General features: G+C 38.2%; 1 protein-coding gene across 4 annotated transcripts in view; it reads right to left on the reverse strand.

Moving 5' to 3' along the window:
* Window positions 1-25,947, reverse strand: part of CSRNP3 (cysteine and serine rich nuclear protein 3) — a 98,407-nt gene that overhangs the window by 37,991 nt on the left and 34,469 nt on the right. Inside the window, exon 1 of one of the 4 annotated variants that reach the window (XM_014880870.2) lies at window positions 4,892-5,148. The exons of the other annotated variants lie outside the window; for them this stretch is intronic. The gene's annotated coding sequence lies outside the window, so the exon portion shown is untranslated. Of the gene's footprint in view, window positions 1-4,891; window positions 5,149-25,947 lie in introns of those variants that run through there. 4 annotated transcript variants of the gene reach the window in all.

Raw genomic sequence — 25,947 nt, forward strand, 5'->3', positions numbered from 1 at the left:
CAACCGAGCAACTTAATTGAAAGCTACAAAGTTAAACCTCTGGCTACTCTGAAAGTGAATGCTTCAATAAAGAGTCTGGTACAACAAGAGAGCAAAACAATGGCAACTCTGAGAGTCAATTCCCTTCTGAGTCGTGGGGTTTCCCTCCCCGCCCCTAAAATACAGTATTTATTAAACAAAAATGTTTGCTTGAGAATAGCCTGCTCAGCTTCACAGTTGGAAGTAAGCAGTACTACCATTTGTTGTCCACAATAAAAACAATTAACAAATACATATTGTGGCTTTCAAGGTTTTCTTGTTTACCCCATCACCCCCACACAAATGGCATTTACTAGAGATGGCTATCGCTTAGGAAGTGCAACTAAAAACATTTGCAATCCAGCTTCCGTTTTAACATATTCACGATACACTGAAAACAGACTTTGTTCAATAGTGACAAAGAACAGATTTTAAATCACTGAGCATTTCATCATCAAATTCATATCCCTATTCAAAAAACCCAACCTGCTCCTGAAGGCACCACCAGGTCAGTCTATTTCATCATCCCCGAAGGATCAGCCAGGTGCGCCTCAGGTGCCACAGACATCACACAGCCCTGACCGCACTCCCAGCAGCCCGGGGAGATGTGTTTGAAAGGGAAGCCTTCTTCCCCTTCTTCCCCATTCCTCCCCATCGTTCCCCGAGCTGGGATGCCCAGCAGGGCTGGGCCAGTGTGAGCCCTGGCCCTGCAGAGCCCGTGGCGGTGCCGACACGGCGCAGGCACAGCGCGGCCGCAGCTCGGGCTCTGCACGCTGCCTTTATCCCCCCAGCAGCACAGACCAAAAATATCACTCACTTACAGGCATGCACAGAAATGATTTGCCAGAATTGAATAAATAAATGTAATGAAGGGGCAGCATGCTAATGAGAGCTACATATACCACAAAGGCTTATTTGCTCTGCAGCCTTCCATACACAACGATATCACTGCTTGCATTTCCTCATCAAAATCCAACAGCTCCGTGAGATGGTGAAGCTACAGTCAGTAAATGATGTTGTAGTGTTCCTGCCCGTATCCCTCAGAACGACTGATGAGGGTCAGGCTCCATACTATGCAGCCCACATTTCCTACTTCACATTAGACAATGGCATAAATATGCAAATCCCTACCGCTTATGAAAGAGCAGGATACAAACCAGCCCAAAATCAATCAGGACTTCAAGTTATACATTCCATGAAATTATTTATGAAGTACTAAACAAAAGCCATGCATCTTTTTATCCGAAAGCCTGAATGCAAATTGTCAAATGCATTTGGATGCTAGTTTTAAAGAAGTATCCTTGCTTATATTTTTGCATTTAAGCATAAAAAAAACACCTTAAAAAAACTCAAGCAGTTCCTCTTCCTTTTATCCTTAAATCCACAGTATGTAAGTTGTCCAGTTACACATATTAAGTGTATTTTCCATCAAATTGTTATGGCAATACAAGCTTTTACTCCTTTTCCCATTTTCCCTATTTATTTGTGGAAAAATTATATGAAGTGATGGAAAACTGAAGGAGAGGTGCTAAAAATGCAAACCTCTTTTGTAGGGTGGGGAATAAGACTAGAGATAGGGAGCTACAGAAGAGAATTATATGCAAATGTGAGGGAAGAAAAAGGCCACAATTTTCCAGTTTGTTTTTTATTGTTTTTATATCAATCACTCGCATCTCCCATTTTTCACAAGTTTCATTAGAATATTCTATTCATATCCGTGGAGAGATAGAGAAATTAAAGACATGCTATTTATCCTTGAGCTGTTTTAACCTAGTAAATATTTTCGGCTTCTGTACATTTGCAAATGAGTTGTATCTGTCTTTTGTCTACACTCGATCCCCTTTCCAGGGTCAAAAAAAGCCTGTAAAAGAGCAATGGAGCAGCAGTGATCAAAAGTCAGTGGTAGGACTTCAAATGGTATCAGCATTTTCAAGATGTGATGGTGTTTGGGGATATTTTATTGAGGAAAGGGCACATCTATAATCCAGTTACCCTCAGCATCATATCTGGCTCAGAGCAAGGCAAAATGAGATACTGACAGACCGCATGTAAGTTTATCTTTAAGACATCTTTTCCAATGCTGCAATATGTTATAGCTGCCTTGCTTCAGCCTGACTTCCCACCTGCTTGTTCAAAGGGAAAACAATGCTAAACCTCAAGGTTCAGTTACTAGAAGTACATTTTAAGAGCAAATAAAAGTTTTAGATGAGACATTCATCTGTTGCTATCTCAGGGAAAATACTTAAGCTTTGAAATAGTTTCTAAACATTTGACACTGTATACTCTTAGCCATGACTTACATGTCTTCAATTTATATTAAACTTCATTTAGTCAACTATTGCATCTATCCAAAGCAAGTTGTTTTACAATAAATGCAAATTATTCTTTCTGATAAAAAAAGGAGACCAAAAAACATAAGATATAAAGCAAACACTGCATCCTCAAACCAAAATATTGCACACCAGATTTGGGCTCCTCAGATCCAGAAGTAAATTAAGACAGTATAATTAACACAGAACTTCAGTAACATGAGAGATCAAAATCATGTCTCTGTCTCCAAAATGCTGGATAACTACATAAAGACTTGGTGCTATTTAAGATTAATTATGAGTCTCTTAAAGAGACTCAACAGCCACCATTCAAATTGCAGCATAAAATTTTTACATAAACCACACTTTCAGCAGAGTCTAGAAAGGCTAAAGAAAAGTGTGCCTTAAAATTACCATAACTTGGTAGCAACACAGAACATCTTTTTGCTTCAGGAATTTTTTCTTTAAGCTTTCTTAGAAAACTTGATATTGGGAGTGTTTTAGAATATGAAGAGCCTGCTCCACAGGCTGTTTCCTTCCTACATAAGTAGACAAGTCAGGTGTATTTCAAAGTTGTGACTCCACTGTAACAGTGGGAATGCTGTTCTGCAGGGACGCTCCTATTGTTATTTTACTGCACGCTGTTCATTTTATCTCTGTATGCACTTACTGTAAGTACCTAACTGCCTCATAAATTTAAATTTAAAATCCACTGTACTCATTTTAGACGAATATAGTAATTATATGATAATTGCATGACTGTATACTGCTGTATTTTCCCCATTTAAATTAGCATAGAGTGACATGTTCAGTGTTATCTCATCCAATCTTATGGTACATACTGCAGGTGTTACTGCGATATTACCAGCGTTCTCTGTTAAATAAATTAATAGCTGCACGTAAGTATGGTGAAAAAGTATTTTTACATATCCTTTCTGATTTACTGTCTAAAACACAAACAGGCCTGCGTTCTGAGATGCCATGCTGTACCAGGATTGCAATATAAAATTACCTTTTAAAGCACGGACTGCAAAGCACCTTCTCTTAGGTATCAGCAATATTTACAAGTGGTAAATGATACCCTTAGAGCCAAAGCACATTTCCGACGGTCCCAGCCGCGGCCCCGCCCGGGCTCCGTGTCCGGGTCACGCTCCAGGAGCGGGGGGGACACAATACGGAGGGGGGGGCACAATACGGGAAGGCACAATACGGGGGCACAGTCCACCCACCCCGCCGTACCTGCCCGCGCCCCTCCGCCCCGCCCCCGCATTTGCATGGCCCGGCCCCGCCCCGCCGCGGGGCATGCTGGGCACGCCCCCCCGCCCCTCGCCCGGGCCCGCCGGAGCCGGGCGGCAGCGCCCGCGCCCCCCGCCCGCCGCGGCGGTTTCCTGGGAGACCCGCTCCCCCCGCCCCGGCCCTGCGGCCGGAGCCCGGGCTTCCTTCCCCTCCTGCCTTGCTGTAATGACAGGCGCGGGCTCGCCGTGCGCGCAGCCCCGCACAAAGCCAACGTTGCGGACGGAGCGGAGCGCAGCGCTCCAGCCCCGGCTGCGCAGCGCCGGGCCCTGCGCCTCCCGCACGGCCGCAGCCGCGGAATAAACGTGCTATTTATAAAGCGCGTTTCTCCCCCGAAACCATAAGTACACATGAAAAGAGATACTGTTCTCTGCATTTCGAGTTTTGTTCTTTATTTCCCCAATCGCTTTTCAAGGGCTCCATCTCCGTCCTGCTGAAATACTCCCCAAAATTCAGTATATCTAATTTACGATCTTCACTCAGAAAAGAACGGAAAAAACCCTCAAACCCAATACCGTAAAGAGATTTAAGGATTAAAACTTTCACATGGTTAATTTCTACATGATGTGAAACCACCGAGACTTTGCACGTCTGTCCTCTCTAAGACACAGGCCACAGAAATCTTTGGGAGCAGTTTTCAAAAAATAACATAATTATGTATAATTAACTAAGAACTGCTGTGATAAATAATTACTCGAAAAATAATACCATATTTCGCGTGAATATTAGAGTGAAATGCATGCAGAGGGTTATAATGTATCACTCCCATGTGTATACAATCGCATTAAAAATAACACTAAACACCATTTCCAAAAATTTCCAAGAAGAATGTGGAGGAAAAAAACCCTTGTAAGTGCACTGTTAGATATGCTGTAATGTTACATTATTTTAAACAAACACAAACACTACAGATCTCCTACTGAGAAAGAATTAGTCTCGAATACATAGCAGAGTAATAGATTGTTGTTACTAAATATTTTATGATATTGGTAAATGATCCACCTAGCATAAATTTAATTTTGCTTGCTATCCCATTTTTCATGCACAATTGAAGTTTGAATTGCATAGGAATAACGGTAAAAACATTTTTGCAATGAATTTGATCACAGAACTTACACAATTTATTTAGCTTGGTATTACACTAATGTGCATCCTTCCAATCCCACCTTACAAAATGAAAAAACCTGGCTTTATTAACAATAAAGAAATAGCAAAAACCCCATTTATATTTAAAACACTGAAGTGTGTGAAGAATCTATAAAACAACTGACCTGTTCAAATTGTTGTTTTTCCAATCCATGCACTGTTTTTATTAATTAGGACCCAAACCAGATTGATCGTCATTTTATAACGTTTGACATATTCACTGTCTTCCCACTTGCAGCAGAATCTTCTTGAATTTCCCAGCACTGTGTTTTATTGCTGGTACCATATGCTTTATTGTTCAGCTACAAGAGCTTCACTCTGCACAAAGACTCATTACCTACTGCTTGCTGAGCAGCTTCGGGCTCACTGAGGCTGCCTGTGTGATCACATGGGAGTTTTGTCTGAGAAAGCCAGGCATGCCACTGATTTCACCGGCTACGGATATTTTTATCAGCTGAGGTCTACTATGAGGAAGGAATAACAAATTCTAAGGATTTTTTAGTTCATTAAGACAGCAGTTGTTATGGAAATCTCCTCGACTTTTTTTTTTTTTTTTTAATTATTATTACCATTCCCACTGTAACAATGGTCCAAGAAGAAATTCAAGAGATTTGTTAAAAGTAATTTTTTCTTGCGGGGAGTGGCACAAGCTATGCATTGTCTGCATCCCTCTGCACACAGTACACACTGAAATTAATATTCCAAAGAGGTAATATTTTGCCAACACTTAATCTGCCAGTGTTTAGCCTTTATGTGGAGGACAAGCTTACAAATGAAAAACTGTACCTAAAAAACAGCCCCTTAATTTAAATTTGTCTCATCAGTCAAGGGCATTATCCTGTAATCTTTGGTTGTAAAATGTGTTTTGCTGGCTTCAGTGAGGCTACTCAGGTGAATAAGAATTGGCCATTTGAGCAGGGATTACTCTCAAATCCAAATGACAAATTATGTAATACAATGAAGTCTCATCTCTTCTTGGTAATAGTTGGTGATGCTTAGAGGTTTGTTTTCGTGTGTGTATGCGTGCGTTGGTTGGTTGGTTTGGTTTTTCTTGTTTATTTTAAACAAAAAATTATAAATTTAAATAACATGTTATAATGGTTAAAAAACCTGAGTATTTCATCTTAGAATAAATGAATATCTAAATTCAAATTACAAAAGCCCTTACAGAAAAACGTAAATATTAATTATTTTTTTCACTGCTCCATTATCAGTATCAGGGTTCCATACTAGAATATTTGGAGATAACTTGATTCCTACTGCAGAGTGAATTCCCTGAATATTTTAATTTAAAGTTAGCTTTCTACAAACAGCTAGTGATAATAAATGAACATCTCTCTCCTCTACTCTGAAAGCTCATTCCGAACACGCAATTATCCATAATATTAACATTGTAAAGATGCAGCTATTCTACAAAACAGTCAATTATCTCTAGAATAATTCAGAGCATTTTGATAACATGAGATAGCAAAAGAAACTGTTTTCTCATTAACATTCCACAGATGAAATACCTCCTTATTCTATTTAAGATCTCTCTCATTAGAATAAATGACAGCTTGTACCTCATGTTGGCATTATTCTGGTCCTATCAAAGTCAGTGGAAGTTTTGCTGCTGATTTGCATGGAAGAAGGGACAAGCATGACAAACAGATTCTTTCGCCTTACCGTGTCATCATGCAAATCAATGACAAAACTCATTTCTTTATTGTTCTTGGCATCTTGCTCCGTTTGTATTATTAAGGTTTTGTAACAGTTGATATGCAGTCTCTATGATTGCACTGAATTATACAAGACAGTAAAGGATTCAGAATTACCCACAGCTCAATCCAGTAATGAGTATCTTCTATGCTCTCACATTCATTTCAGTTTTTTAAAAATGCCATTATCAAGAATGAGTGTATTTTGAAGCGCCACCATTTTCATCCACCCAAAGACACGGTCCGAGCAGATGTTTTGTGGCTGAGAACCTTCCATGTCTCTCAGGCAGGAAACACTACTGTGTGTGCACTAATGAGAAGAAATGAAAGCAGACTGGAAGGATTGCTAACGAACAGCTGGTTTAGCTACAGCTATGCGTATTTTTTTCCCCTGGCGATACCACTGATGATGTCACGATGCTCATGTAGGAAGACATAAACAAAAGGCAGGCATTTTTGCTGCAGTAGCACTAGGGGAAAAAAGAAAACCCAAACGTTTGACAGACAGAAAGAACAAAAACTGGTCAGGAAAAGACTACTCTTGTCACATTTTTCTGTGTGTTGTTATATACACTATGGAACACTCCTCAAATCCTGAAAGGTGGTTACAGGGAAACATGTTCAAGGACATGATACAGTTAAACCAGTTAGCAGCAAAGAGTTGTTTCTGCAGGAGGCAATAGCAGCAAGCAGTCTCCATGCTGAGAGGCACCCTTGGTTAATCACTTCTTCAAGGCTGGTGGGGGGAGGGAGGGAAGCTTCAATCCTCCATAGTGGAAATTTTGAATTTCCTAAATATAACTTGACATTTTTAGGTAACTGAATTGTATTCCATCCCATCCTCTCTTCTCACAAATAGAAGGAAATATTTGTCAGAGCCACATTGCTTAATTTCTGCCCAAACATACTACTGAGGAAGGGCATTTTTGCCACCAAAAAAGGGATTGTAGATCACCCAAGAGATTCACAGGAACCAAAACCTAGGCCTCCCTTGTCACTCCACAAAAGGAAGAGGTTCAAATGAGACAATACTTCCTGATACACCTCCTGTAACAGTCAGGATTTCTTCAAGAGAATCCAAATTCACCTCTCCTTGAAACAACAGTGGGAGAATACAAATGCTTAACAGTCTCTTCCACTCAGGGTCTCCCATGGGAGTCAAGGTAAGCAAGGGCTCTCTTTTCTCAAATTCTTTGTGAATCCAAATGGAAACAGAATCAAGAACCTGCTGATCATCTGTAAATAATGATAAACTGTCAGATCCCACATCTACTTTGTAGGAAAAACAATTAATAGGAACATTCTTATGCTTTCCCATTTCACAGAAGCTACAGCAGAAGTGAACTGGCTAAGGAAATTTGGACTCTGAGTAATCACCATCATTAATAAGTGATAATTTTATAAGTCCTGGTTTATTCTACTCTATATGCATTTAGACTTGAGTACTTTTATAAAGGTTATATGCACTGAAATATATATCTTGGACAGAATTTAAAAACAAAAAAAAACGAAACAAAAACCCAAAGACCCACAATAACCCCAAACCAGCCATATATCACAAACCAGACTAAGCCCATGATTTGAACTTCAAATCATTTCCACCTAATACAACTACATTATTTCGTTGGGTATCAAACTTAATCTGCTGTTCAGTATCCTGTACCACAGTTGGATGAATCACCTGAGAATCAAAACAATTATGGGAAGAGCACTCACTGATCAATTTCATGAAACAATAAAGGGACAACTTGCATTCAATGCCTTGCTATTTTAAAGGTTGAAATCCTGTACCTTGCAATAAAATGCAAGAGGTCTGGTTTCTTCAAGTACAGAAACATAATAACTTCTATATCAGTTAAGTAAACAGAGGGTTTTGCTCAAACTTTTACAGTCTTCTAGTGACAAAAAAGATTTGAAGTTCAAGATTTATAAAATATATTCAGTGGACCATGTATGCTCTACTCCAGCTCTTACAAACAGCATGGTTTGTATGCCATGGCTTGCAATTTATGAGCTACAGCAGCAGCAGCTCTAAATGCCTCAGCACTGTCTTTCAGGCTTGGAAATAGATGATTTGTGGTCGCTTCTTCAGTAAGATCTATAAACTCTGCCCATGCAAACTCCTCTAAATTGAATTTGGGATGAGGTATAGCTGCAAACTTCCCAAGGGACTGTGCCATTACAGAAGGTCTACAGAGTTAAAAGTAATCACCTAAGAGAAAACAGTGTAAATATTAACTAACCTAAAGTTATCATTAACATTGGATAGGTAGGATAATCTTAAGTATAAATTCTACATATTTCTTTCTAGATCAAGTATAAGTTAAATAAATTTTCTCACCCTGGCCCCAAATGTCTAGCTTTCTCTAGATGAGTCACAGCTAAACCATCTTCAAGCAGTGTCACGTTAACTATTCAGTTCCAAATACTGGGGCTTGATAGATTTCCATAGCCTGCCATGACAGGAGGAATGACATTCTTTTGGTTCCTGAACTGCACAAATATGAAAATATCACTCATTCATAAATGGCATTCTCAACAAAAAAATACAACCATGTTTTGTAATAAGAGTCTAGTTAGTGAAATGAATGGAAATAGACAAAATCTATTTGAAAGGTGATATCCTCAGATCAACAGACAGATGGAGAAAGCAGCTTATAAGTGAGGGGCAGGCCTGTGAGCAGCTGTTCTGATTTCTGGCACTCTAGCAATCCCATCACCAAACTTCACACAGTGACTCCTGGCATGTCAGTGTAAAGCTGCCAGTGCCTGTCCTTCACTCCTACTTCCAGCACCCTAACCCCTGCCATGCCAATTTGAAGGACACCATCTATAGGTGGCTTTTTTTCTGACTCTTAATATCTGCTTGACTAGAGGCAAGTTTTTAAATCATGGGATAAAAAAGTAGCATAGAGTAAGATGGAATCCTCTTTACACATACTGTGGGATATAGCACAGCATATCCCTTCCTGATGATTTTTAGCACAAGTCGTGAAAAAACCCTCATTTTTGAAGATACATTCTTGCTACATCTTACATAAACTACATTTTTCCAAGATAAAATTAATCTATTCCAGGCTGATATCCCAGAGGAGAGCACACTTCCTTTCAGAAAACATTGCTGAGAAATATTATGCTTTAGAAGAGCTACTGTACACAATAATATTCCTCTGCAGTAAACATACAGAGCTTCTTTCTCCTTTCACAACCTTTCTCAAAACTGATGGTTAACTACCAAAATCAAAGAAATACTAACTTTGGCAGGCAAACTAGTGTACTGAGAGGTGTATAGCCAAGTAGCAAAAGAATCTCTTGACTGCTATTGCTTCAGATGATGTGAACAATCAAAGCAAATAATTAATAATGTAATGCTTGATACAGCCATCATTCAAAATGCTAGAAGAGCACGGATTCTTTCAAATAAAACAAAGTAAGTTCTATTCGAAAGAGCAAAGTAAAAAAAATAAAAAATAAAAAAATAAAGACTTAGAAGGCAGATATTTGAAGAGAAATTGCCTGTGCTGTCTGGTATGGCTTCATAAGCCAGCTTTTCTCCATCCAGTTCCCATGACACCTCAGACATTCCAACACGATCCATGCTGAGGAGTAATTCAGAACTACACAGAGCTATGCTCGGTGTGGTTAGAAATTGTAAGACATAAACAGAAGAAACAGAGGTGCCTTTTGCTTAAAATTAACTGAAATTTTCCTTGCTTGGTCACTAAGCAAGTATCATAGTATCATTTTCCAACTTAAAAATTTCACTTGGCTGTTGACCAGAAAACATTTAAAATTCAATAAAATTAGGAGATATTTGAAGCAAGCATGATAGCTAATATTTTCTCTCTCCAACTATTTGGTTCTTCTAGTTCCCTTTGATGTACCATAGTAAATCAAAAAGAAGTTTACTGAGTCAATGCAGTTGGAACAGGAAGAAAATCCAGATGGAAGCAGAGTCTTTCCTTACTGGACTTGTCATCAACAGACCTTCCTAAAGCACCATTGTTGCTAAACCAACAACATTACCTCATTCTTTGTTTTCTCAACTTCCACAGTGAAGAAGACAAGCTCTTTAGTTTTCATCTTCCACAGAAAGATATATTTTTATTGCTACAATCTTCTAATTTGTTCCAATCTACCATAAAAACAAGTATTTTGAGCAGAGATAGATGTGAAAATATACCAGATACACAGACATATCTAAGCAGCAATGTAAATATGTTTTTACATTTTACAGCAGTTAGTTTATGAAGCATTCCAACTTCAAGTACGAGACATTTTCAACATACAACTTAGGAAAAACTACGTAATGTTACATAGTGGACTTTCAGTCTAATAGACAAGAAGATTCTAAATTCTAAAATAAAAGGTTCCTGCCTAGAACTACTGAACATCAGCTTAGGATCTCATTCCACAGGAAGTGAATCTGCCACAACACTTCTTCCCACCTTTGTAAATCCCACATACAACACAGTCATTTAAAGCTTGAAAAAACACTTCTAGGTTGTAAGGTAGCTTTTCACTGTTTCAAATAACCTTTAAAAAATAGAAATTGATTCTTTTTTAATAATTCTGTCCATTTCCATTTGGCCAGCATTGATTTCTTGTGTATCCAAGAGAGCTAGAAAATAATTTTTATTTACTTCTTTGTTTGTCTTCCAGCATCAGTGATAAAATCAGCACAGCAATGGGAATTTTATTGTTTATGCTGATTTTTCTCTACTGGCACAACACAACACAATTCCTCTCCAGACCCCACTGTCCCCTAGATGTTCCATGGCAGCAGCCTACATTAATAAAGTAAAAGTCTTGCCAGTAATTTCTCTTCTCCTACCCTAAAAACACAATGATTTCACTTGCTCTAACATCAGTGTTAAAGAAATTAAATGAAAAATCTTTTAATATATTTTAGTATCCAAAATAATTTTCCTAGCATCTCTATGCAATTTCCATCAAGGAAACTGAAACTGAACTGCTGTACTTTTACAACAAACTTTTTACTATGTCATTGTAACATTCTAAGGTTTCAGAAAGTACACGAGCCAGCAGTATGCACTCACAGGCCAGAAATCCAAGTGCACCAAAAGAGGAGTGGCCAGCAGGTCAAAGGAACTGATTCTGCCCCTCTAGTGTCAGAAGAGTCCATCTGTGGAACTAAGGGCAGCTCTGGGGTCCTCAGCACAAGAAGGACACAGACCTGTTACAGCAGGTCCTGAGGAGAGCCACAAAGATCATCAGAGGGCTGGAGAACATCTCCTGTGAGGACAGGCTGAGAGAGTTGGGGCTGCTCAGTCTGGAGAAGAGATGACTTCAGGAAGATCTCATTGTGGCTGTCCAGTACTTAAAAGGGGCTTATAAAAAGAGAGAGGCTCATTTTTTACATAGACAGATAGTGATAGGGCAAGGGGAAACTGTTTTAAACTAGAACAGGGGAGATTTAGATTACATATTAGGAAGAAATTCTTTAGTCAGAGGGCAGTGAGGTACTGGCTGCCCAGAGAAGTTGTGGATGTCCCTTTCTTGGAAGTGCTTAAGGATGGTTGGATGGGGCTTTGAGCCATCTGTTCTAAGCAGGTAACATCCCTGTCCATGGCAGAGGGCTTTGAATTAGATGATCTTTAGGGTCCCTTCCAACCTAAGTCTATGATTCTAGTCTATGAAAGTAAGCCAGTTCAATTCAGAAATATCTAAGGAACACTGACTGCAATTTCTTTCATAGAGAAAGAAGATGGATAGCAGTGTTTAAATAACCACATTCATATTAGCAAATCAGTGGACAATTCCAGGACGGTCTGGTATAACTTCAGAGATCAAAATAGACTGATTTATAATTTGATTACACTGCTTTCAGCTGGTGTTCAAAGTTCAAAACACTGTGGTTTTGGTCCAACTTTTCAAGAGCATAAAGGGTTAAGCATAGTAGCTATGTGCCCTGAGACTGTGCAAGGACCAACATTACTGCAACATGATCAAATTTTGGAAGTTCTTTTGCAGAAGTAGTTATTGAGTGACTATTTTATCTTAGACTTGTACCTAAAAGGAATCAGAACTAAATAAAGGCTTTAATTAGAGTATTTTTATAGCTTAAATATCTTTCAAGATTTCAGCATTTCAGAAACTGTCATGATTTTTTTTTTAAATTAAACTGCTTGAAAACTACCAGCTGCAGAACTTAAATGTTTCACTTAGATTTTTTGTTCACAATATTAAGTAGACACACTTATCACCCTGACAGCAGTACAATAGCCAAGGGTTGAGGATGTCAGACTACAGTCCCTAAAGACTGCAGCCTCTTGTGTTGGTGCACTTGCAGAGAAGGATTTTTTTAACCCTTTTGAAATCATTATTCAACATATTTTCCAGTGAACATCTTAAAAAAATAAATTAAACTTTCAACCAGGATTACATTAAAATACTTTGCATTAGGATCATCAATTACAGACAAAACCATAAAGACTGCTGATACCACCTGATATAAAGTTGCATCATCTAACAGTTTCCTGTGTTGCAGAAAAGAAGCAATTACCAACTCAGTGAGGTTTTTGGCATCCCTGCAATGATTGTGACTTCTCAAAGGGATTACTTCTTTTGGCCTAACATCTTTAGGCACTGAAAATAATATTGTTTCCATCATAATATTTTCCCTTTTAGGAACATGAAGACCATGTTTATTTCTGCTATATTAAGTTGAGATAATACTAGGCTTGTCAGATATTTAGAAACAGTGTAGTCAGTGTGTCTGTTCTGACCTTCCAGGTCACAGCAAAGGTGCAAGCTGACAGCACCAGCTGTCATTTGCTGTTAACAGACTTCTACCACATCAACAGCTCCAAGCTGAGGGGAACTCACCAGTTTTGTGACTGAAGAGCAGGAAGTCAAGATCCTTGATTCCCTCTTTCCATCTTCTGGGGTGGGCAGATTTCAGTGACAGATTTCAGCACTGTTCTAGCTGCTGGTCTGGAATTGCTCTCCTGCCCTATGTCCACTTACAGAGGCTCTAGGATACAGGATTGCAAATGCAGACTTCAGCCATTTAAGATTTCAAGAAATACAAAGATTTGCCAGTGCCAAATGTTCTACTTTTTCAGAGCAAAAGACATTTTCACTGCCCTGGATGTCTTGGATTGAGAGACAGGAGTGGCCCATTTCCATTCAGAAAACATATTCTGTGTCATTTACAATGGCAATGAGTTCATAACTGTGCAGCCTGTATCCTGTAGTTTTTCTTATTATCTCCAGCACGGTGAGAATTCCTGAAAAGCTGTCACATTTAGCTTGCTACATACTTACAACAGCAAATTGGTACATGTTCTGTGATGATCTTCATATTCTTTTCTGTAGTTGCAAAATTGAAAACAACTCAAAAATTGCTTTATGATCATAGTCACACAGGAACAGACCTAGATCAGCAACTGCCAGCCTTGTCGTGACATTCAGTGTGTCAAGCAATGACATAGGCAGTTTGTAGAGAACAGCAGTATCTTGAAGTAGACAAACTGAGATAAGTAGGAAAACCAAACCCTTTGAGGACATGAGAAAGGGGTCAGAGACACAAAAGCCTGCCTACTTTTCTAGCTGTAGAAGCTAATCTAATTAAAAAATGCTAATTTCCCCACAAACCTTGCGAGATGCCTTAAATTAGTATATCACAATGACAGCATTTACAGCCTTAAAAGCTATATATAAACTGATATATAATCTTAGAAGCTGAGTATCTTAAATGTCAAACAGGAAGCAAGGATGGATTCAAAGACCTAGCATTGCAGAGAAACAAAGAGGTACCATTTGTCATCTTGTAACAGTTATTTTTGCACTGCAACTGACAATTTTATACACATAATGACAAAGGCAAGTTTTAAAAGATAAAATTTGAATACATTTGCAGGAACTTCTCCAAAACATTTGAAAGAGCAACCCATTTAAACATTTTAAAAGTTACCAGTATTAATCAGTGAACCCTGACTGGTAAGTAGACAGGAAAAGACCAAAAACTTGCCTCTGTTTCAAGAGGCAGAGAAAAAGAATGCACGTTTATGACAGTAAAAAGTGATGCTAATGGGGATACAAATAGATTCATCAGCAGGTCAAAGTAACATCACTTTTAAAGCAATATTGAGTTATACGGGAGAACACAGCAAGGATGCATTTTTTAAGGCCAGGATTTTGTGATATTGAGATGCAAATTGCTAAAAAGTTTGCATATGATTTTTCTTTTGCTTCACAGCTGAATTCAGTCAAGTGTCTTGGAGGAGAGACAAACTGCTTACTGGAAAACAATCTTACAGTAAAAATCTGAGAAGGATACATATGTTGTTAGCACAGACATTATACATAAACTTTTCTGTTTTTTTAGATTAACCAGAAAACGTACAGATGGGAATAAAAAGGCGACTAAAAATATAACTTTGTAGAAAGTTGTAAGATATGGAAGGAACAAAGTGACTTGTCAAAAATAAACTGAGTAGCAATTAGAAGACTAAAAGAACCAAGAGTGGAAAAAAGCACAGCATTTCAGAAGATGAAATATAGTAAATTCTTGAAGATGAATTGTGAAGGATGAGGCCAAAATGTTTATTTTGGGATCTAAGAAATATATTTTTATCTAATATATATGTGCTCAAAATAAGGCTCATTGGTCCTAAATTAAATGAATGACAGAGAAAAATTAATTGAATGGGAATACCAGAAATACCATACTGTGGCACTGATGGCCAATTTATGCTAGGAACATAACTCTATCTGTTAAAATAGAAAAAGCAATAAAAAGGAATTCCCTTGCATCCTAACCCTTCAGCAAATGCAGCAGCAAAATTCACAAAGTGCAAAGCGCACTGAGCAAGAAGTGCAAGATTTGAAAGATTTCACTCTGCTACGAAAAACACAGAATTTGGTGAAATTATATCAGTGGCCTCGAACTACTATCAATGGGTGTGGGAAATGCCAAAATCCAAACAACTAGACAAGCTGACTGCTGAGTTAAATACAGCCTGAGCCAGAAATAAAAATTCCTGCCTGTCTGCACATCCAGTGTTCTGTTCCACGCATACAAATAAGGTGAATCTATCAGTGATCTCCAACACCAAGGTCTCTACACAACACCATCATCAGCCAAAGTCAAATCTTCAGATAACAAACCCAAAAGTTCAGATGTCCACATAATAAATGTCAAATGAAATACAGAAGAATTTTTTACCAGACAATGGGTAACCAACGAAGACTCTCAAGCCATAGCCAGACTGCATACAATTCAGCACTAGGAGCAAAAACTGGTAACAAATAGGATGCCAAGCACTTATTAAATGCTACACTACTCTTATTTTCAGTACACAGATGTTATCAATACTTTAAGTAATGGTTGCATTTCAAACCTTTTCTCTGGATTGCAAAAAAAAACCTACTGAACTGCTAGCACTGGACTAGCAGTAGAGATGTGAAATCAGTTTGCATGATCAGTTGCCTCCTGAAATCCATTTGTAATGAGGACTTTTGTGGGATTTTGAGAAGTTTAATTACTCCATACCTAGCATCTCCATTTGAAAAAAAAAATTTAAAAAACCCTAATCAAAGATTTGTCACCCATCCCTCAACTGTGCTTTTAGTGGTTACAAGTAAAAGGTTTGCTTCAATACCATCAGTTAGAGAGAACCTGTTTCATTGAACAAGTCAAAACAATTAGAGGAAGAAAAATATTTTGCACTTGCAGCAATAATAGGTGAGGGGAAAGGAAAATTTTAGTGTCACGTCTGTAAATTTAAGTCTGATATGAACTTCAGGATTCTATTTCTAAGTTAGATTAGTAAGTGGAGGGAAAGTACTGTTTCTTCTGAGATAGGGTGATATTCTGACACTTGAATTTAAAAGATAAAAATTCTCCAGATGGGAAAAAATTTCAAGCCTCTAGCAGTATTTTAGTACACACGAAGTGGTTAAAAGCCATTTATTTCTCCTCTCAGAGATAATCCCTACTAATTGCTCTAGTTGTGGAAATACATTTTGTGGGAAAGGATAATAAAGCCTACTTGTCAAATTGCTCATGTCATTATTTCACTGCAGAATGCAAATACTATAGCCAGACCCATTCCCAGCATGCTGAATATCAGCCTACAGAAAAGGACCCTTGCATAAGCCACTCTGACCCTTCTTGCTAGTTTCTTCTGACCTTTCTGACCTCATTAGACTGGTATAAAGAAAATAAAGGAGCTGTTGAATACTCTTGATGGATTAGAAATAACAAGAATGTGTCTAGGACTTACTTAAGTACTAAACCAGACCACTGAATTATAATGCTTTTCAAACAATCAAAAGGATAATAGGGATAGTGATGAATAAATAGAGGTAGAAAGAAATAGATTCTTAAAATATTGTGAATAATATACTTTTTGGAAATTGTTTATCAGCATCCTTAACTACTTATTCTGCTGCCATTTTAGACGGTTCATTTCTTAAGGCTCCATTTGAGTGAGAGCAAATATTAGAAAGCAATGGTCCCAGCACAATTATTTTGATTAACCATGAATCCAACTTAAGCACCTTGTTGAAAGAGGGCTTTAATCTCCTCTGGTCAGATTTATTTAATGAATTCTTCAAATTCCCAAAGGAAGGAAACTCTAGAGGATAGAATGCAAGTCTCTGAATTCCCTGTGTCACGTTTCAAACACTACATCATTCTATCAACAAAATCTGTGTCTTACCAGACAAAAAGGGTAGAGGTACTATCAAAGTGCTTATTCTTTACATAAAACATATACCTTCTCCAGTGGAATTACTCTGGGTTTTTAAACTGTCTCCTAGCCCTGAAATGGGTAAGTAATGTATTTTTATAGTTTACATCAGAAGAAGCACAAAATCTACACATTAATTTTGCTCTCTGGATAGTGGATTTTGTCATCCCCAGTAAACAGTTATTTATTTATTTTTAGCTAATACTGGCACCTGAGCAAAACTGTCAGAAAGGGAACCACAGGCCACAACTTATAACACAAACCCCAAGTACTACAACATAAATTTTACAGCAACTACAACATGGAACACTTTTTTTTTTTTAATCTTTTTATTCTGCATTTCTAATTTCGAGGGAAAAAAGTGCTATGAGGGAATTTATAGTCACAGAAATCTTCCAAGTTCTCATATATTGCAATTTTTAATTAAAAGCTCTTGAATTTAACCATTGGAAAGTATTTGTGGGAAGAGAAGACTTTTGTCTTTATATGCTTAACTACTCCTAAAAGAAGACACTAGTAGATAGGCTGACCTCAGCCAAAGGGTTCAGGCTTTGCTATGCTATGCATTAAAATGCAGGCACCATCACATAAAATTAAATTATGTCCTTTTTAAAAATAAGACTATGCCATCATTTGTTCCTGAAATACCCTCTGTTCAGCCATCCTGCAGTTTTATAGATCCTGACATGGGAAAACTGTTGCATTTGTGATAGTGGTGATTGTCCCCTTCCGAAATTTATAGCCTTTGGTAAATCTCGGTGTGTCTCACATCTCTCCTGTGCCAAGTGCACAATCCAGCCCCAAGCCAGCACCACTGGAGAGGCTGCAAACACTGCATTTGTGCAGGAACTCTCATCGGGCTTCATCCCCACCAGCTAAAACGTCTTAAAGCAGCCACTGAATCCAGATACTGTCATACTGCACACAGCAGAGCTAACTTAGATGACACAGTGGTTAAAAAAACAACTTAATCAGGTTGCTAGCACAGATTTCACGGTTGCTGTATCTGGGCAGCTGTTCTAGCACAATTGGATTACTGATTTATGTTGTCTCTCACTCTCCCCTTTTTAAGACAATGGATTGAGATTTGAACATGTACATTTTTCATCCTCGTTACTCTTCAGACCTTGTGAATGCAGAGTCATTTCAAGACCTGTAGAAGTTTTGATTTGTTTTTCTGGGAGGGAAATTGCTTGTTTTGTTGTTGTGGTAGACTTTTTCACTCTTTGCTGTTAGCCACAGATTGTGGTGTAAAGATAACTGGTAGAAAAGGACCTTGTGTTTGGATATTTAAAATAAACAAACAGAAAAGCCAACAAAAAACCAAACCAACCAACCAAAATTAAAACAGAATTGCAGCTGCCTAGCAATTCCTTTGTCTTACATGTGATATGGGTAAAACTTATTTCTTCAAAAATGTTTGTCATCTTACATTTCTATAATTTGTCTGCCCTGTAACTGAAATTCAAAAATCCCACCTATTTGAGGTTAAATTATTAATTTTCCCACCTTGACCTTGTTTTGGAATATTCTTATTCCAAAGCTACTGCAGTTAACCTGCCATTTGAAGAACACACAGAGCAAAATTGCTCTTCACAAAACAAATGGCAAGGTGAGCAAACAACAAAAAATCCACCATGCCTGTTCTTTTATCTTTTGTTTTTAATCCTACTATCTCATGTATTGGATAGGCTACTTATGTTCTTTACTAAATAAAGCCCAGAAAAAGAAACCCTTTTCAACTCATCTCCTACATAGACCAGAAACCAAACTCTGAGTACTAGAGGTAGAAGTGGGGAGGGCTGGGAACTCCTATCCTTCCTCCACATCTCCAATCAGAACAATATGACAAACTGTCACACTTAGACCCACAAAAACCAGACAGGTTTAATGTCTGCATTCGTATCATGGTTAATTCCTAAATCAAACAGACCCTTCAGAAGAAGGGTTACCTAGAGTCGTGCTTTCTGATTTTTCCTTCATCAGAACATATTACATTTAAAAATAACATTCTAATAACAAACAAATAAAAGATAAATACCCGTTTTCCAGTATCCCAGTAAAGCTTAGATGAAATTATGAATTAGCTAAGTACGAGGAGATGCTATCATCATTTTCTTGCTATTTATCAAGCATTTTAAGATACTTTGTGACATTATTAAAATATTTTACTGATTACACAGTTCTCTGAACACATTTACTACTTGAGATGTGTTGGCCAGCTCTTTTTGGCTGAATAAATCATATCCCTTACTTCCAGTCTCTGGAAAAAATAAATCACTTCATGATGTGACAATTAAAATAAAAGCCTTAAAAGTACCACTTCAGATAATTTGGTGTTTCCCTTTCCAAAATATCAAACAGCCAAAGATACTTTTGCAAGCAAGTAAAAAAGGATGCAAATATACAATAATAATTTATTTACAAACACAGACAGTAAATTAGGAACATTTTACCTGCATAAATCTAGTTTCACTGGAAGTTGCTGGTGTATGCTAATCCAGTAGATTTCAGCAGGAATTTTAAGCATTTTTAAACACAAAGGTGCAGCCGGAAAACTGATTTTTCAAAAATTATGTTCTTCCAAAAGTGCTAATCAAACTCCCTGCAGAGATGTAAAATATAGCATCATGTTTCGTACCATCAAATGGTACAAAATGAAATTGGACTTGTATAACTGTAGAGATATATGCATGTGAATAACTGCTACTGTACTACTGACCTTGTGATCTCAACACCAGTTTCTCTCAGGAGAGTTTTAGACCTCTGAAATCATGTTTTCAGTCTGTAGACATTTCCTTAATCTGTCCTTTAAAAATGAAATTCATGTCTCATTACTGTTAAAATGATACCAACAAACTCTTACAATTTCTATCAAAAATGATGCGATGCTATATGCAAACTCACAAAATGAACAGGAAATTCTGTTTGTTTGCAATAAAGCCAATTCACCATATTAGGTTGAAAAAATTCAGAAAAGCACATTGATATATAAAAAATAAATGATCATACAACCTTTGAGCACACAGTCAGTATGCACATTTGTTTTCTGGTACACGTGAGGTGCTTCTGCTCTGGCACAACAGGGAGTCTGAATACCTTCCTGTATTTCACTGAGCAGGGCAAAATTCAGTAATTGCAAGGACAATTAAACATTAATCCTGCTTACCATGGCAGGTGACAGACTTGCCATCTGTTGAAGTCCTTAAACTGAGGTTGGATATCTTTCTGAGATACATTTTTGGATATAGTTTTTGGAAAAGCAAAACTAAAAACAAACATTTAATACATACTGAAAAATTGTGGTCATCATACAGAGAGAAGGGATTGGTGGCACATGGTAGTGACAGCAGCAACTTTGCCATTAGAGATGCCTGCTTGTGTTATGGTTTAACCCCAGCCAGCAGCCAAGCCCCGGGCAGCCACTCACTGCCCCACCAGCAGGACTGCAAAGAGAATCGAAAGGCAAGAGCTGGAAAACTCATGGGCTTAACAGGGAAAGCAAAGGCCATGCATGCAAGCAGAGCAAAGCAAGGAATTAATTCACTGCTTCCCACAGACAGGCAGGCTCAGCCATCTCCAGGAGAGCAAGACCCCATCAAGGGTAAGGTTGCTTGGGAAATGCTGGCACACCAGATGTCCTCCCTTCTTCCTTCTCCCCGCCCACTTCATATGCTAAGCATGATGCCATGTGGTCTGGAATGTCCCTTTGGTCAGCTGGGGTCCCCTGTCCCAGCTGTGTCTCCCAGGCACCCCCAGCCCCTCTCCAGTGTGGCTGTACAAGGAGCAGAAAGGGCCTTGGCTCAGGGTAAGCAATAACAAAACATCTCTGCATTATCAACCCTGTGCTCAGCACAAATCCAAACACAGCCCCCTACCAGCCACTGTGCAGAAAATTAACTCTGCCCCAGCCAAAACCAGCACAGTGCCCCTTTCCATTCTACCCCAAATACTTATGATCTGGCTTTGAAATAATGTAGGAATCCTAGCTTAGCTGGTCTTAGCTTTGGTACAGACTCCTGTTAGACCTCTGGTGATTTTCACATCCTCCTTCAGCATAGGCCATAATTCTCTGGGCATACAGCTCTTCCACATTGTCTTAGCTATGATCTTGACAATCAGGGCTGAAATGCTTGCTATTGTGACATTCTGCTTAAGGGATACATACGAATTTTTACATATCAAAATGATTTGAGGAAAAAAGTTTTTGATCATGATACAGGAAGTGTAGGTGATAATTAAATTCAGCATCATAAAGGCAAACTACTTCAACTCCCAAAAGCATTTAGTACTGGCTGCTTCACACAAGTAATTAATATTTCTTGCCAATACTACTGCTGCTGCTTGCACATATCAGAGCATACACAGATGGACATAGAGCACACAACTCCAGGTTTCTGAAGCAGAAAGAAAGATAGCAAAAAACATTTTCTTTTTTGAGGTATGCAAACAAATGAGTCTATAGCTAATCTAATAACACATGACTGAAGTGATGGTGCAAAGCATGCCCTGCAGTATGGATGAAACTGAGTGGGCTGTACAAACTTCAAAGCAACAAACAGGGTACAAAAGACGCGTGGGCAGATAGAGAAAATGAAAATATAGGATACATAGGGAGGTGGTTCCATTATCAACTGCAGGATGCATATGATGTTGTACATGGGAACAGTGCAGAGGGACTGCAAAATATGAACCTGAATAAATGCACCCCAGCCCTTAGTAGTCCTACGAAACACCATGATAGACTCTCACAGCTATGACAGGGTTTTATTAATTAGCAGGCAATCCATTAAGTTATGAGAAATAAAATTTGGTCCCCAAAGCCCCTATTATAGATTTGTGTGTCCCTCATTTATGTGAAACTAAAGATTCCTTCACACTACAAAGCACAATAAACAATTCAAAGTAGAACGCTGTATTTATCTGAAGACTACGAAAGTCACCCCAATTTAGGGGAGAAAAAAAAAAAGTAAATTTTCTTGAAGAACCCATTTTAACAAAATCTTATGAAAATCCAAGTGTGGCTCATCTGAAAACCAAAATTCTAGACAAATCACAACATTTAATTACTTCCTTGGACACATGCTCTGATCCAGCACATCCCCTCCTGTGTTAATCTCATTGTGAGAAATGTATATTTTAAATGCTAACTCAATTTTTATCTGAAATGTCACATTTTGTCATCTCTCCTAGCTGCTCTTCTGTCTGTCTGCAGACAGAATGAGAATAGTCTCATTTTTTGAGAAAATTCTCACTTCCTTAAAGGCAATGACAAGATGAATGTACTACAGCCAAAAGCATTTTTGATGCTTATTCAAAGTCCAAAGTCTGGGTAGCTTTATTCATACCGTACCTACCTACTTGTAATGTTAGTGAAATAGATAAATTCACAACTGTTAGTCTTTCCACTGCAAACCACTATAAACCACACGCTGGTAGACATACAGATTATTTTAATGCAACTGTAATTAATTAAATTGTGTTACCTTCTTCCTAAGAACATACAATTGGGCATGACAGCAAAGGTAAAATTTTTTACTAATTTTAAGTAGTAGTGTAACATTGAAATGGTATCTCTGCTCCAAAACTTTTTATGCCCGTTTCACACTAATCACTCAAAACTAAGAATACTACTTAAGTAACACAGTGTGTAAAAGATGAAAAACAGTAGTAGAAGTCAATCGGTATGCTCTATTAAAAAAAAAAAGAAGAAAAGAACACATGATCACTTTTTGGTAAAATGTAGGTCACCTATGGTTGCCATAGTAACCACAGCTGAACTATTGCTCTACAGATGACCACAGCCTATGGTTGCTTTCTTTGCTAGCCGTCATACCTCAATTAAAATAAGGAGGAGTTTGGAAGTGACATTAGTTCAGTTGAAAACAAAACATTTAAAACATCAAACATTTTCAAAAGCATCTCCTAATATCCTTGTCTAGATAAAGTACTCAGATAACCAGTTGACAACACACAAAACCTACTTTTCAGTACTAAAAAAAATCTGTTCTTTGTCTGTATCTAAAGCCTTTAGTTTCCAAAAGGGAGAGAAACAACTTTAAAAGTTGTAAATAAAAAAATATTTATACAGAGCAATTCACTAACCATCAGTAACTCAGAAACTCAACAAGCACTACCATTAGGTTAAGCTGTCTCTGATAATCTCACAGCAAGTCCTGTGACAGTGCATTCAGTACCTTCACTGCAAGTGGGGGTTAATGGCTTGGCACATGATTATTTTGCACACAAGCACCCACTGAAAACGAGTCGTGTAACAAGGCTGGAGCCACGGATAATAACAGCTGAAGCCTCACTTGCGATGAAGTCATTGGGTCTTCAATCAGTTTGATGGTGAAACTCCCTTTCTCACCACTGTTACTCTGAGGCATACATAGTTGATGATGAATTCATTAAAATACAAAAGACTCCACATTACAAAAAGAGTCTTAATTGCCTTTGATAGTGAACTCGGAAATAAAAGGATGACAAGCCAATGTCCTTGATAACTGCTAACTGGTTTTCCCCTTCAGAACAAACATAACACTACTATTAGTTCAGACTAAGTGAGCTGCTTATCTTCTCTCCTTTTTTTGTTTGCTTTTTTTGGGTTTGTTTCTTTGTTTCTTTCTTTCTTTTTGGTTGGTTGGGGCTTTTTTTGGTTTGTTTTTTTTTTTTTTTTTTTTTTTGAGCTTTTTTTTGCTGCAGGTATTATAAAATCTCTGAAATATAAACTTTGAGATCTGGATGCTACCCACATGCCTTAATGCTATTAGTACTACAAATACATTGTGGTAGGGTACCATCAGTAGTCACACAATCAGAACACCAAAAATGATGTGAACAAAAGAATGATGATCAATATTGGTGAAAACTATCTATGAAGAATCACATCCCCTCACTTGCTTTAAATTTGAAAGCTCAAAACAGACAGATGAACAGGTAGATGAACACAAGACACTACAGCAAGATTGCTGGGAAGCCAAACGGATAAACCCTCACAGAGTAGAGACAGCTCGTGAAAGCTTTAAGAATCAAACAATTAATGTAACTGTTTTTAATTCGTTGAATTGGCAAATTCCAAAGAAATGATAGCTTGTTTAGAGTCTCCTAACTGCACCTGTTGAAAACATCACTAGAGTATTTTATAGGAGGGAGAGGATGAATACTCAATTTCTTTATATTCCTGTAAGGATCTGGACCTTATATATACCTTCACACTCAATGCACACCAGGAGACTGCCCTGAGCACCAGGACATCTTAGCAAGACTAAAATACACATGAGAGATGGGGCTGGTCTGCAGAGGAAGAAGAAAGGAAGAAGTCAATACAGCCTCCAGCAAGCAGAATACTCTCCCCCTAATGTTTCAATCAAAGTTCTTGAAATCTTTGCCCATGGGCCAGTAATTTCCATGGATTCATTCCTCCCTGCAGTATATAAGACAGCAGCCACATGCATTTGCTGTATGTGGTTGCCGTCTTATTTTGGAGACAATCAGTCTGAATTTTCTGTATGCAGATACAGGCTTTCATCTTAAGCAGCTCCAAGTCCCCAGTAGAGCCAAAAAGTCCGAGTACAATTCAAATTATGTGAAAAATCAGAATATAAAACTCAACCATTGAAGGCTGGTAAGACTGCAAGCAGAGATAAAATACAGTTGCATCTTTCTTGTAAGCATTAAGTGGTTTCATTATGAAGCACCAAGATAAAACTATTAAGTTCATCTGCTTGTTAACTCTGCTTTGCAAGCAGAACTGCTAGTCTATTAAAAAAAAACACAAAAAGACCAACCAAGCCAAACCCCACAGAAGGCTCTTCCCAGCTCACTGCTAGAGACTTAAGGTCAGCATATTTATACAAACAACAGCTGCACCAACTGACAGAGACAAAACCTTTGAGCAGGCACAAGCCCCTGGAAGGAACTTCTTTTACAAGATCCACTACCAGTAGAATCTGTGCCTTTATGATCGAGTTAACTCCCCTCAGTCATCCCTATTGCTAAATTATGCTTGGCTAAATCAGAGCAAAGAACAGCAGAGCAACATTCAGTACGGAGAAAACGCTGCACAATAGTGCCTGTATTGAGGGTGCTACAGTCTGAAATTAGTTATAAAGGTCACTGCAATGGACAAAACAAATCGGTGTGGTTTGGAAGGGACCTTAAAGACCCAGTTCCAACCTCCCACCCCCCTGCAGGGATGCCACTCATGAGGATGAAGTTGCTCAGGGTCCCATCCAACCTGGCCAATAAGACAACATACTCTGTCAAAAGCACTGAATCTAACTTGGCTTCAAATTTCAAAACATCTTTAAAACCATCTTTACACTGGTAGGAAACACTGTAAACTAGTATAAAAGGAAGAATATGTACTAATCATGGCACTAGATGAGGAGAGAGGATATCGCAATAATCTTTCTGAAGCTTCATTTGCTTTGTAAGAGCACATAAAGCAATTCCAAGAAGGCTGCTGAAGGCCACTGGGACTCTTACTAGGAATAAAAGTGAGATTTAGAATACAGCAGTCAGGAGAAAGCAAGCATGAAACATTTTTTCAGACAAAAATGAATCTATTCATAGTTATAAACTGGTAACAGAAAAATCCATTTTTCCCTTCTTTGTGGTTTGATTCGCCAATTATTTCCCTACAGAAGCTAGTGTAATGCTATCAGGCCACCCACAGCTTTCACTGGTATCCAAATGTTGTCATAATGCTTCGTTGTACCTGAAAAAAGGGACAGCAACTTTTAACACCCAAGACATCTC

The sequence above is a fragment of the Sturnus vulgaris genome, chromosome 7, assembly GCF_052056855.1.
Source record: "Sturnus vulgaris isolate bStuVul1 chromosome 7, bStuVul1.hap1, whole genome shotgun sequence".
NCBI classification, from domain to species: Eukaryota; Metazoa; Chordata; class Aves; order Passeriformes; family Sturnidae; genus Sturnus; species Sturnus vulgaris.